Below are 13035 nucleotides of genomic sequence, written 5' to 3' on the forward strand. Positions count from 1 at the left end.
GGTAACATCAGATTCTGTTCCTCAGAATGATTCAAACAGTGCCTCCAGTTCAACTAAGATAACACAGGAACTCTCAGATAAACTGCTGAAATATAGTAAACATGAAAGGCAAAAAATGAGGAGAAGATTATTGACCCAACAAAAGCTACCACAGAGAAAGGAAAATCAGAAGACGAAAGAAAGGCAGATGTACAGGTTTGATGAAAGCTTCAAGACAAAGAAAAAAAACTCAACTAAGAAGTGTAATGATCCTGATCACAGACAGAAAAAGAGCATGTACAAAAATGAACTGTATAAATTAAATGCTACCTATAAGGAGAAACAGAGAGAACATTTCAGAAGAACCTATAGAGAAAGTGCTAAAATAAGAGAGAAAAAAAGAGAATGTGTCATAAGGATGTATAAAGACGATTCTTTATTCCGAGAAAAGCAGAAGGAACGTATGAGAAAAACATATAAAGAATCTTATAGACAATTTCCTATGTTTAGAGAACAGCAGAAGGAACGTATAAGAAGAAATTACAGAACTTGTGCTGAATTCAGAGAAAAACATAAAGCTTACATGAGGTCATATGTATATAACCTATATAAAAAAAGCGAAGATTTTAAACAGAAAAAACGATCTTATCTGACTAAGCGTTATGGAGAAGAAAAACAATTTCAGCAACAACACAAGGACAATATGAGAGAACGAATGAGAGTAAAATATTGGAACGGTTTTTCTTTCAGACAGATACATAATATCAGATGTGCAATGAATATAAAACGGAAATATCGCCAGATGCATCGACCAGCTGAGACTTTACAGTGTCATCCAGAGAACACTTTAATGAATGAGGCCATATCTCGTTTCAGATCAAACATTAAGTCAGCACCATCTTATGTTTGTACTGTTTGTCTAAAAGCTTCTTTTCCTAATCAGGTAAAAATCTGCAAAAGAGAAAATTACTCAAAACACCAGACTGTAGCTCATCAGTGCCTAACTGGTAAATTTGTTCATGTGTGTGATGAAGCATGTCATGATCACTGCAGCTTTCCTGTTGAGAGAAAAAAAGAGTATATCTGTCACACATGTCACAGTTCCCTCAAAAGTGGATGCATGCCCAGGCTTGCTGCTGTTAATGGTTTAGAACTGCAGGATATTCCAGCTGAACTTTGTGATCTCAACATTCTGGAGAGACATCTGATTGCCAAATGCATACCATTTGCTAAGATTATTCCTCTTCCAAAGGGGAGACAGAGACTCATACGTGGTAATGTGGTGTGTGTACCATCTGAGGTCCAACAAACAGTTGACAGTTTACCGAGGATCAGAAGCCAATCACAGATCATGAGGATAAAGCTGAAAAGACGACTGTGCTACAAAGGCCATCAGCTGTTCCAGACTGTCACCTGGTCTAAACTCATTCAAGCTCTGCGTAAACTGAAACAAATTCATCCACAGTACACAGATATTATTATCAGAGATGATGCATTGCTTTGTGATCCAACGTTACCTGATGATGACAGCAGTGATGAAGCCAGCATGGCAAGTGATGATTATAATGAAGCAGATTTAATGGAAATTGACAACTATGAAAAAGATGCCCTTTTGTGTGAAAGTGAGTCTCAAAGTGACCAAGATATTAATATGCAATCCTGTGATGAACAACCAGAGGAACAAAATCCAGATGAACCAGAAAGTGATTTGAACAATGGAGGTTTTGCTCTAGAAAGTTGTCTGCAGCCTGTAGACATTTCAGAAGAGATTCTCTGTTTCACTGATAACACATATTGTGTGGCTCCTGCAGAAAGAAACAATCCTGTTAGCTTCTTCAGAACTCCTCATTTGGAAGCCATGGCATTTCCTGTGCAGTTTCCTACTGGTCAGAATACACTGGATGAAAAGAGACGTCTTAAACTCACACCAAGTGCTTACTTCAAGTCAAGGCTTTTCAACATTGATGCAAGATTTGCTAAAGACACAAATTACCTGTTTTTCTCACAGTTTGTCACTGAAATACACTTGGCTAATTCCAGCATGACAATACAGCTAAGGAAAGGTAAAACTATGACCAAAGATGGACGCAAAATCACATCAGGAATGTTACAAAGTAAGACAGAAGTAGAGAAGCTGGTAAGAAATAAAGATGCAATCAGATTTATGCAGCCACTCAGAGGAACTCCAGCTTACTGGCAGAAAACTACCAGAGATCTATTCAGCATGGTTCGCCAAATAGGAACACCTCAGTTCTTTGTCACTTTCTCTGCTGCTGAGATGAGATGGCCTGAAGTGATTCAAGCAATAAAGAGACAGCAAGGTGAAGAGGTTGATTTTGAAGCCCTGGACTGGTCAGAAAAGTGTGAAATTCTAAGATCAAATCCAGTAACCACCATGCGAATGTTTGATAAACGTGTTGAGGCTTTGTTCAGAGATTTGCTTTTTTCTCCTGCACAGCCCCTTGGTGAGATCATTGATTACTTTTACAGAGTTGAGTTCCAGCACAGAGGTAGTCCACATATACACATGTTGCTGTGGATTCGAGAAAAGGTAGAAGCAGATGTGGATGACGACCAAACTGTCTGTGACTTTGTTGACAGATACATCTCAGCTCAACTCCCTGATCCAGAAAAACAACCTGAACTGCACAAAAAAGTCACTGAGCTACAAAAGCACAGCAAAAACCACACAAAGACATGCTTTAAGAGTGTGAACTCTGGTTGTAGATTTGGGTTTCCCAAACCACCAGCCACAAGAACAATGATTGTGAGACAGGATGAGGATTCAGACACTGAAGCTGCAAAAGCCAAACTCAGACCTTTGTTGAACCTGCTGAAGGAACCTGAAGCTGCTTCCCTCACCATAGAGCAGATTCTGTCACGATGCAACTTGACAATGAATGAGTATGAACAATGCCTCCAAGACATAAACAAGAAAACAGCTCTGATTCTGAAACGTGACCCAAATGAGTGTTGGATCAACAATTACAACCCAGACCTGCTTGAAGCCTGGAACTCTAATTTAGATGTCTCATTCATTTTGAATGCCTATTCATGTATAGAATACCTCTGTAAATATATAACAAAGAAAGAATCTGGCCTCTCTGAATACCTGAAGACAGTTATTGACAACTCTGATAAGAACACCGTCAATGAGTGTGATGAAATGAGAGCTGTGATGCAGGCTTACTCAAAAAAGAGAGAAATCAGCGCACAGGAGTGTGTGACTCGAGTCTGTGGCCTAAAAATGAAAAAATGTTCCCGCAGTGTTGTATTTGTACCAACAGATGATAACCCAGTAAAAATGAGTCGGCCCATGAGCTTCCTGGAAAGCACAACACACGACAGTTGTAATATTTGGATGACAAGTTTGAGTGATAAATACAAATGCAGACCTGAGACCCCAGAATATGAGGAAATGTCACTGGCTGATTTTGCTGCCTTGTGCAGGTTGGTGAGTGGTCCAAATGAAGGAAAAGATGTGCTTCCTCTTCTAAACCAGCTTGGATTTGTACAAAGGCGAAAGAATGATAAACCAGCTATAATCAGATATTACCACTGTTCACAGGAAAAAGATCCTGAGCAATATTATGGTCGACTGTTGAGACTTTACCTTCCACACAGATCAGAGCAGGAACTGAAACCACAAGGGTTCCAAACCTATCAGTCCTTCTACAACTCAGGTTTTGTACCACTTCCATGTTCAGACCACAGTGAGTCTGTGAAAAGGGTTGTGAAAAGAAATAAAGACAAGTATGAGAAGAACTCTGAGGATATTGAGAGTGCACTGGAAGAGTTTGAACAAAATAGGGATGTTGTAATTGATGAATGGTGTAATCTTGCTCCTGAATCTGAAGTTGTGAGGCTGCAATGTGATGAGAATCTTCCTGAGAGACATTCTGATGATGAGAACGAACAGGAGAATGTCCCCGACTACAGTCGTCAGTCTGATGCTGTAACAGAGATCAGAGCCATCAGAGAACAACCTGCAGTAGATCCAGCCGTGGTACGTGTAATGTATCAGAATCTGAACCAGAAGCAGGCCTGCGTGTTCTATGCCATAAGAGACTGGTGTATTCAGCGAGTTTGTGGTTTGAACCCAGATCCATTTTTCTTCTATATCAATGGTGGTGCAGGAACTGGAAAGTCACATCTGATTAAGTGTATTCACTCTGAAGCATCAAAGATCCTGAGCAGACTGCCTGCTAATGCAGAAGAAGCTGACATATCAAATCCAACTGTTTTACTGACTTCATTTACCGGTACAGCAGCTTTTTCTATCAATGGCTCTACATTACATTCTCTACTGAAACTACCCAGGAGTCTGAAACCACCCATTCAAGGACTTGGTAACCAACTGGATGAAGTCAGATCTGAGCTGATGAATGCTGAAATTATTGTTATTGATGAGATTTCAATGGTTTCAAAACCCCTTTTTGCTTATGTGGATGCAAGACTGAAACAAATCAAAGGCACTCAGAGACCTTTTGGTGGAATGTCAGTTTTAGCTGTTGGAGATTTTTACCAGCTGCCACCAGTGCGACAGTCTAAACCTCTCTGTGTTTACGATCCAGAACAGATTGACCTATGGCAGGAACATTTTCAGATGATCACTCTAACCGAGATCATGCGTCAGAAAGATGATGTGGCCTTTGCAGAGATGCTGAACAGGATTAGAGTCAAAGAAAAGACAGATGAGCTTTCTCAGTGCGACAGAGATTTGTTGTCACAGGCTGTGACTGCACCAGAAGAATGTCCAACTGAGGTCTTACACATTTATGCCACCAACAAGAATGTGGAATCCCACAACACAGATACCCTGAAGAAGCTTCATTCAAACATCATAATCATCAATGCAGACGATTTCCAGAAGGATAAATGTACAGGCAGAATGGAACGAAGAGACAAACCATTTACAGGTGGGCGAAATGATTTACCTGACACTCTGAATGTTGCTGAAGGAGCTCGAGTCATGCTGACCAGAAACTTGGACACACTAAACGGTTTGGTCAACGGTGCTTTTGGTATACTGGTAAAGGTGGTGAGATCTGAAAATGATGGACACATAATTAAACTGGGGCTCAGGATGGACAACCGGCAGCCTATGAGACACAACCGCAGTGCTAATGCAGCTTCTGATGATCTGGTTTACATTGAGAGAGCAGAGGAGAGTCTGAAGTTTAAAGGAGCAGTACGCAGACAGTTTCCTGTAAAGCTAGCATTCGCTTGCACAATTCACAAAACTCAGGGTCTTACAACACAGACAGCTGTAGTTTCAATGAAGAACATTTTTGAACCAGGTATGGCTTACGTTGCTCTCAGCAGGGTGACGTCTCTCAGTGGACTCTATTTGCAGGACTTGGATGAGAAAAAGATTTACGCCAATCCCGAGGTAACTGCAGCGCTCCAAACCATGAGACAAGCCAGTGTTGAGGAAATGATGCCTCTTCTTCAGGTCAGAGAAACAGCCAGCAGACTTGACACTCTTACACTGATCCATCACAATACAGAGGGTTTGCCATCTCACATCAGTGACATCAAGAGTCATCATGAAATGTGTTTAGCAGATGTTTTGTGTCTCACTGAGTCTCACCTTCAAGGCTCCTTTGTTGCAGACAGTCTTCATTTGGACGGCTACACCATGTTCAAACGCAACAGACATGTGTCCTACACAAACTTTCCTCACATGGCCAGCAGAAGTGGTGGGGGAGTTGTTGTGTATTTGAGGAATCATTTTCAGGTTCAGGTAAAACAGTATCTGCATAATGTCACTGATCTTGAGTTTTTAGTGTTGAAGGTTCAGGCTCCATTCCCTGCACTCATTGCTGTTGTGTACAGACCCCCTGACTACAGTTTGACACCATTCATGCAAAACCTGGTAAGTCTTTTAGATTCACTTGAAATAATGGACTGTCACCCAATAATTGTGTGTGGAGATTTTAATGAGAACCAGTTGCAGAGTGGAAGAAAACAGATTCTGGAGCAGTTTCAGTCGAGAGGGTATTCACAGCTGATCACTTCTGGCACTACAGACAAGAACACCCTGCTTGACCTCATTTTTATTTCTCAGCCACAGAAATGTCTATATTCAGGTGTTCTGAGATCATATTACAGTTACCACAACCCTGTGTTTTGTGTCCTGTCCTCGAGCCAATCATGAAGTCGTCTGGTGAGTTTTGAAACAATTACAGATCATGTTTGTTACAGAGTTTACTGATTGTAGAGCATGAAAAATATTTTTCATTGAAAAAATTGTCTTCCCTACTCTGTCTGTAAGAAGACCCTTTCTTATTGCAATGTTATTAATCATTTCACCAAATCATTGCTGAACTTCATGCAGAGCAGAGAACATCTGCTATCATGCACCTCTGATCTGAAATGTGCTGCAACATTTATTAAACCAACATCATTTCTTTTATTCTCATGTTTTAAATGACTAAATCTTTTTACTGTGACGTATGTAGCTCAACAAACGAGATCTTCCCCTCCAAGGGCTTGAAAATATGAAATAGTAAATAAATAAATCCCACATAAATGCAGGTATTTAATATGGGTCACATGAATAAATACAGACAATTATATTTTCTTGATTATAGTAGCTTTTGTAGAATCAAAAGTTTTTGTGATGAATGAGTTTTTGCTTATCATGTTTTACAGGTAAAAAATGTCAAAAGTTATAAACTATCTTTAGGCTACCAGAGATGTCTATAATGATACATTATGTAGAGAAAAACATTAGTACAGCTTACAGAATATGTATAAAAACTGATTTAGAAGTAAATGGATAGTTTTCTGAAAGTTCCCGACTACAGTTTAACACCACCCACCCAGATCAGCCCCCAAGTGTCTATGTAATGCTGGTATGGTGTGTGAGTTTGACTTGGCCTTTATCCGGGTGGGTTTGGGTTTGGGTGGATAAAGGCCAAGTCAGAATTCTCTGAGCAGCTGGAAAAAGCTGCTAATAAACAAAGACATCAAAAAGTGTGGGCTTTAGGTGTAGCCCCCGCTTTCTGATGCACTAATTAGACTTAGTAACCGACACCCCATACCAGCATTACATAGACACTTGGGGGCTGAGCTGGGTGGGTGGTGTTATAAGCACGTGTTTTGTTAGATATATTTTTTCAGACACCATCTTCATGAACTGCTGAGCCAAACCTGATCCATCAGTGCTGGACTGCACAGATAACTACATGCCACAAGGAGACTGCTGTGTTATGAATTGCCATACCAGTGTGTCTTCAATGGAGAAGATGACACACCCATCACCTGACCTCCTGCCTGATCTGGAGACCATCATCATGCTACCACACTACACACCTCTGAGACCATCAATGATGACTCATACTGAGGAAACTGTATTTCCTGTCAGAGATGCTCAGTGATCCTCAGAGCAGAGAGAGGTATCATTCTTTATCTTTGATTAAAAAAAAATGTCAGTGTTTTTAATTCAATTAATTAATTAAAATCCTGTTTATTGCATAAATAATTCCACACTCAAATGATTATACTTGTTGACACTTTTTGAGTTTTAATTCACATTATGGATTACAAATCTATGCTTTTTCTACTCTGTCTCTCTGTGCAGGTATTGCTGTCTTCTGAGTTCTTCCGTGTCCCAACTGAGGCCTTCAAACCTCATTGCAGAGCTCATGTCTTTCCTCACCATCATGTGAGTGTGAGATTGCTCTGGATTCTGGTTATGTGGCCCGCAGCACCTATAAGGTATTTCAACATTGTTCATTGTATAACTTATTTGTAGTTTTTAGGGTTTCTACAGACAAAAAAAATGTTCCTTTTTCTGTATTTTTTAGAACAAGCTCGTCCAGTGTGCCTGCATTCCAGCTTCTTAGACTCTACGCAAGTGGACAGAGTATCAGTGTTTGGCCACTCTTACAGACACTGACTTCTGTCAATTCACTTCTACTGATCGGGCACCTCACTCCAGGAAGACAGAGGGCTGCAAGCCTGTCATCATTTCCAGTGTGGCTTTGTATTCTTGGGGTAGCATCAGATTTTTCCCACAAATATTCAAAGGTAACACTTGTTTTAAGCTTAGTTATTAAATCAAAAGTCTTCCCTTGTGTCATGTCTGTGAAGGTTCTCATGATGTCCTTTGATGTAGTCTCTCTCTTCACTTGCATACCCACTACAGAGGCCGTGGAGACTGTCAGAAAACGACTGCAAGAAGACAGCTCCTTGGAAGACAGGACCAACTTCACACCCGATCAGATGTGCACACTGTTAGACCTCTGCCTCACCACTACATATTTCAAATACAACGAGGGTTTCTACAGACAAAAACATGGCTGTGCCATGGGTTCCCCTGTGTCACCTGTTGTAGCCAACCTTTACATGGAGGAAGTGGAAAGGAAGGCTCTTGGCTCTTTCAAAGGAAGAGTACCCAGCCACTGGTAGAGATATGTAGACGACACCTGGGTCAAAATCAAAAGGCAAGAAGTGGAATCCTTCACTGCGCACATTAACGCCGTGGATAAAAACATCAAGTTCACCAGGGAAGACACAAAGGACGACTGTTTGCTTTTCCTGGACTGCGCTGTGCACATTGAAGAGAACGGCAAACTCAACATCGAAGTTTACTGGAAGCCCACACACACGGACCAGTACCTCCTCTTTGACTTCCATCACCCTCTGGAACACAAACTTGGAGTAATTAGGACACATCCCCCCCCGGGCAGAACATGTTCCCTCTAAGCCTGAAGGGAAAAAGAAGGAACACACACATGTAAAGGAAGCACTCAAAACGTGTGGCTATCCTAATTGGGCGTTTATAAAGTCAGCAAAGATGCACAGAAAAGAACATCAGATACCAGCGAGGGAGGATAAGAAAGACAGATGCAACAACATTGTCATCCCCTATGTACTAATTAGACTTAGTAACCGACACCCCATACCAGCATTACATAGACACTTGGGGGCTGAGCTGGGTGGGTGGTGTTAAAAGCACTTGTTTTGTAGATATATTTTTTCAGACACGGCACAGTCTCCTTTGTGGCAAAACCTTCAAACTTCACCATCCTCAGCTGAAACAACAACATCTTAACACCATCTTCATGAACTGCTGAGCCAAACTTGATCCATCAGTGCTGGACTGCACAGATAACTACATGCCACAAGGAGACTGCTGTGTTATGAACTGCCATACCAGTGTGTCTTCAATGGAGAAGATGACACACCCATCACCTGACCTCCTGCCTGATCTGGAGACCATCATCATGCTGCCACACTACACACCTCTGAGACCATCAATGATGACTCATACTGAGGAAACTGTATTTCCTGTCAGAGATGCTCAGTGATCCTCAGAGCAGAGAGCGGTATGATTCTTTATCTTTGATTTAAAAAAACAAATGTCAGTGTTTTTTAATTCAATTAATTAATTTAAATCCTGTTTATTGCATAAATAATTCCACACTCAAATGATTATACTTGTTGACACTTTTTGAGTTTTAATTCACATTATGGATTACAAATCTATGCTTTTTCTACTCTGTCTCTCTGTGCAGGTATTGCTGTCTTCTGAGTTCTTCAGTGTTCCAACTGAGACATTCAAACCTCACTGCAGAGCTCATGTCTTTCCTCACCATCATGTGAGTGTGAGATTGCTCTGGATTCTGGTTATATGGCCTGCAGCACCTATAAGGTATTTCAATATTGTTCATTGTATAACTTATTTGTAGTTTTTAGGCCTTAACACAAATAAAATGTTCCTTTTTCTGTATTTTTTAGAATAAGCTCGTCCAGTGTGCCTGCATTCCAGCTTCACAGAAAAGAACATCAGACACCAGCAAGGGAGGATAAGAAAGACAGACACAACAACATTGTCATCCCCTATGTAGCCGGTGTATCAGAAAAACTCAGGAGAGTTTTCTCCAAATACGACATCCCAGTGTACTTCAGACCCAGTAACACACTCAGACAGAAACTGGTTCACCCGAAAGACAAAACTCCTAAACACAAACTTAACAATGTGGTGTACGCTGTACAGTGCAGCGAGGAATGCCCAGACTTCTACATCGGAGAGACCAAACAGCCACTTCACAAGCACATGGCACAACATAGAAGAGCCACCTCCACGGGACAAGACTCAGCAGTTCATCTGCATCTAAAGGACAAAGGTCAGTCTTTGAGGATGCCAATGTTCACATTTTGGACAGATGGAGGAGTGAAAGAAGCCATTTACGTCCACTGTGAGCGACCATCTTTAAACAGAGGCGGTGGTTTATGACACCAACTGTCTGCCATCTATAATCCAGTTTTGAGTTCCCTCCCCAGACACCGTAACGTCCACTCACATCCTGGGAGTGGGCGTGGGTGATTTCCTGACCTCGGGAAATCACATGATAGGGTGGGGCCAGGTTTCACAATGAGCTCACCCGAAACCCTGGCTGATTGGGACCCACACCCACTTTCACACCTTGGCTCATGTGATTAGGTAGAGGATCATCAGGGGGTTCTTTGTCCCTCTTTGGGGGGAAACTCCCACTGGGTTTAAATCTGGGACTCTCCACCATTGACCCTTAGAACTGAAGAAGCTTCTCGGATGAGAGGTGAAACGTCTTCAAGGAACTCAAAGAAGTCCAGACGCTTTTCTTTCCAAGCTCCTTAGACTTCACTTGTGTTAATTACATTTTATTTGTTGTTGTTTTCTTTTAGATTTATATGCAGTGATTGGATGTGGTGGAGCTTTGTTAACTGTGTGGAAAACATCTGTTTGTGATGATATTTACAATGAGGCTTTAAGGTGACAGTTTCCATGTAATTTCAATCCTCTTACTAAGCAAAAACATGTTTGCAATTAACATATTTTTTCAGTTTTGTCTTTTGGATTTATGGTTAACATTCCTCTGTGACAGCAAATACTAAACTGGTCCAAGTAACCAGCATATCATTGGTCAAAGGCAAAAAGGACCACATGTCACACTAGCAATGAATTTTTGACTGTGTTTGTGTTAGTATAGAGTAGGTCTAACAGTGGTTTTCCACATCTGCTCTAATATATATAGATAATGGGTCAGACATATAAAGTCATTTTGAAAAGTTCATAAAGGTCATTTATATGTGTTCCTCTTTATCATTTTATATCAGGTCAAACAGCAGACTTGAGTTTTGATCAGGGTAGAACCATAACATTCATGCTAATGGTTCTACTGTTTACAGTTACTTTATGATGGATTTCACCCTGGTCACAGCACTATCTGAAAAGCTGTTAGAGGTAAAGTTAAGCCAATTAATACCTCATCATAAGTCACTCTCTAACGCAGGGCAGTGATTATTATTCACTGTAATTTATTCCACAACAATGTTCTTTATTTGATTCTTTAAATATGCACATCGATTGTTTAGCTGTGTGACTCTCCACACCTGAAATATATCACAATGTGGACTTCATTTCGACAGTATTTTGTAGATTGGTACCATATTTATCATCGAATCATCTTGTGCATTTATTAACTAAATGTTGTTTGGTTTTTTTTTGTTTGTTTGTTTGGGGTTTTTATGTTGCCATTTTTACATTTCACCAACTGTGTAAATTCTGCAATTTTACCTTGGTTTTGTTTCACATCAGTTTATCTGCTGGCTGGTATTCCTGTCTTCCTTCTCTCACCCCAACCGGTCGCAGCAGATGGCCGCCCCTCCCTGAGCCTGGTTCTGCTGGAGGTTTCTTCCTGTTAAAAGGGAGTTTTTCCTTCCCACTGTCGCCAAAGTGCTTGCTCATAGGGGTCATATGTCATATGATTGTTGGGTTTTTCTCTGTATCTATGAAGCGCCTTAAGGTGACTTTTGTTGTGATTTCTTGCTATATAAATTGAATTGAATTGGTTTTCTTTCTTTTCTAATGTTTCTGGTCATTTTTCACAGTTAAACAAGTAACTTTGAGGTTACTTCATCGTTTTCAGCTGTTATCTGTATAAATTTTTTTCCTAATAATTACATTTCTGCAAAATTATAGCAGTTCTGGTAAGTTGTAATATTTCTGCCAAGTTATTAATTTTTTAATCAATTATTACATTTCTGCTAAGTTGTAGCTTCTGGTAAACTACAACATTTCTGCTGAATTGTTATGTTTCTTCTAAGTTATTGCATTTCTGCTAAGTTATTACATTTTTGCTAACTTGATGTTCTTCTGCAAAGTTATTAAAATTTCAACAACTTTTTAAACACTGACTTTGATTTCTTCAGCTTCTTCAGCTATTTTCAACTATTTTCAGCAGACAGCTTCAGCTTTACAGTTTCCTCTAAGTGATTGCAGTTCTGCTAAGTTATTCCATTTTAGCAAAGTTCCTTTGCTTCTGCAAAGTTTTTACAATTTCTGCAACTTTTCAGCTTTTTCAGCTACTTTTTGCATACAGCTTCAGCTTTAAGCATCCACACTGCATTTTCGCAGGAAATGCAAATTTTTCTAGTTAGTGTGAATGCTTGAAAAGCATTCACAGTATTGTTCTTCTAATCTTTATTATTAGTGTGAATGCTTGAAAAGCATTCACAGTATTGTTCTTCTAATCTTTATTATTATTATTATATTTTATTTTTCCGTACGTTTTTTGAAAGCCTACTCCTTCAAAACCGTTCAACTTAGAAAAACCATTCAAACACCGTTAGATTCCTATTCTTTTGGACAACATTGCTTCTATTTTTCTCATTTTTAACATTTATATTTTTAATTTTATTCAACTTTATTCAACAAAAATTTCCCATGTATTTCAATGGGGAGACCCTTCAAATTCTCATTCAATTTACTCATTTTTAAACTCTTACTACTTCCACATACATTGACATAGAGCCACCATTCAAACTTTAAAACGAAGACAAGACATTCAACTATTCAACTTGTATTTATCTTTTCAATATCTATTATACTTTTTCTTCAGTTCCAGTTTAAGTTTCATGATGTTTTTTTTACCCGTTTCAGAGTTTATAATGGGTGTGTATGGGACGGAATGTTGGGGCTAGAGTGAGGCAGCTCAACTGCTAGAGTGAGAGGAGCAAAAAAATTAATCTTAAAATCTTTTTTAAAACTGCTGCTGTGTCCGC

General features: G+C 39.9%; 2 long non-coding RNA genes across 2 annotated transcripts; both read left to right on the forward strand.

Moving 5' to 3' along the window:
* The first annotated feature begins 6886 nt into the window (after positions 1-6886).
* LOC146637976 (uncharacterized) lies at positions 6887-8010 on the forward strand. The gene is made up of 3 exons (XR_014906409.1): positions 6887-7382; positions 7568-7704; positions 7794-8010. It is a non-coding gene; the product is annotated as an uncharacterized LOC146637976 (long non-coding RNA).
* Positions 8011-8138: 128 nt separating this feature from the next.
* On the forward strand, positions 8139-10597 carry LOC146637977 (uncharacterized). The gene is made up of 3 exons (XR_014906410.1): positions 8139-9317; positions 9507-9643; positions 9730-10597. It is a non-coding gene; the product is annotated as an uncharacterized LOC146637977 (long non-coding RNA).
* The last annotated feature ends 2438 nt before the right edge of the window (positions 10598-13035 follow it).

The sequence above is a fragment of the Diplotaxodon limnothrissa genome, linkage group LG2 (genome assembly GCF_057381915.1).
Source record: "Diplotaxodon limnothrissa isolate DT_005_m linkage group LG2, D_limnothrissa_male_GT1.1, whole genome shotgun sequence".
NCBI classification, from domain to species: domain Eukaryota; kingdom Metazoa; phylum Chordata; class Actinopteri; order Cichliformes; family Cichlidae; genus Diplotaxodon; species Diplotaxodon limnothrissa.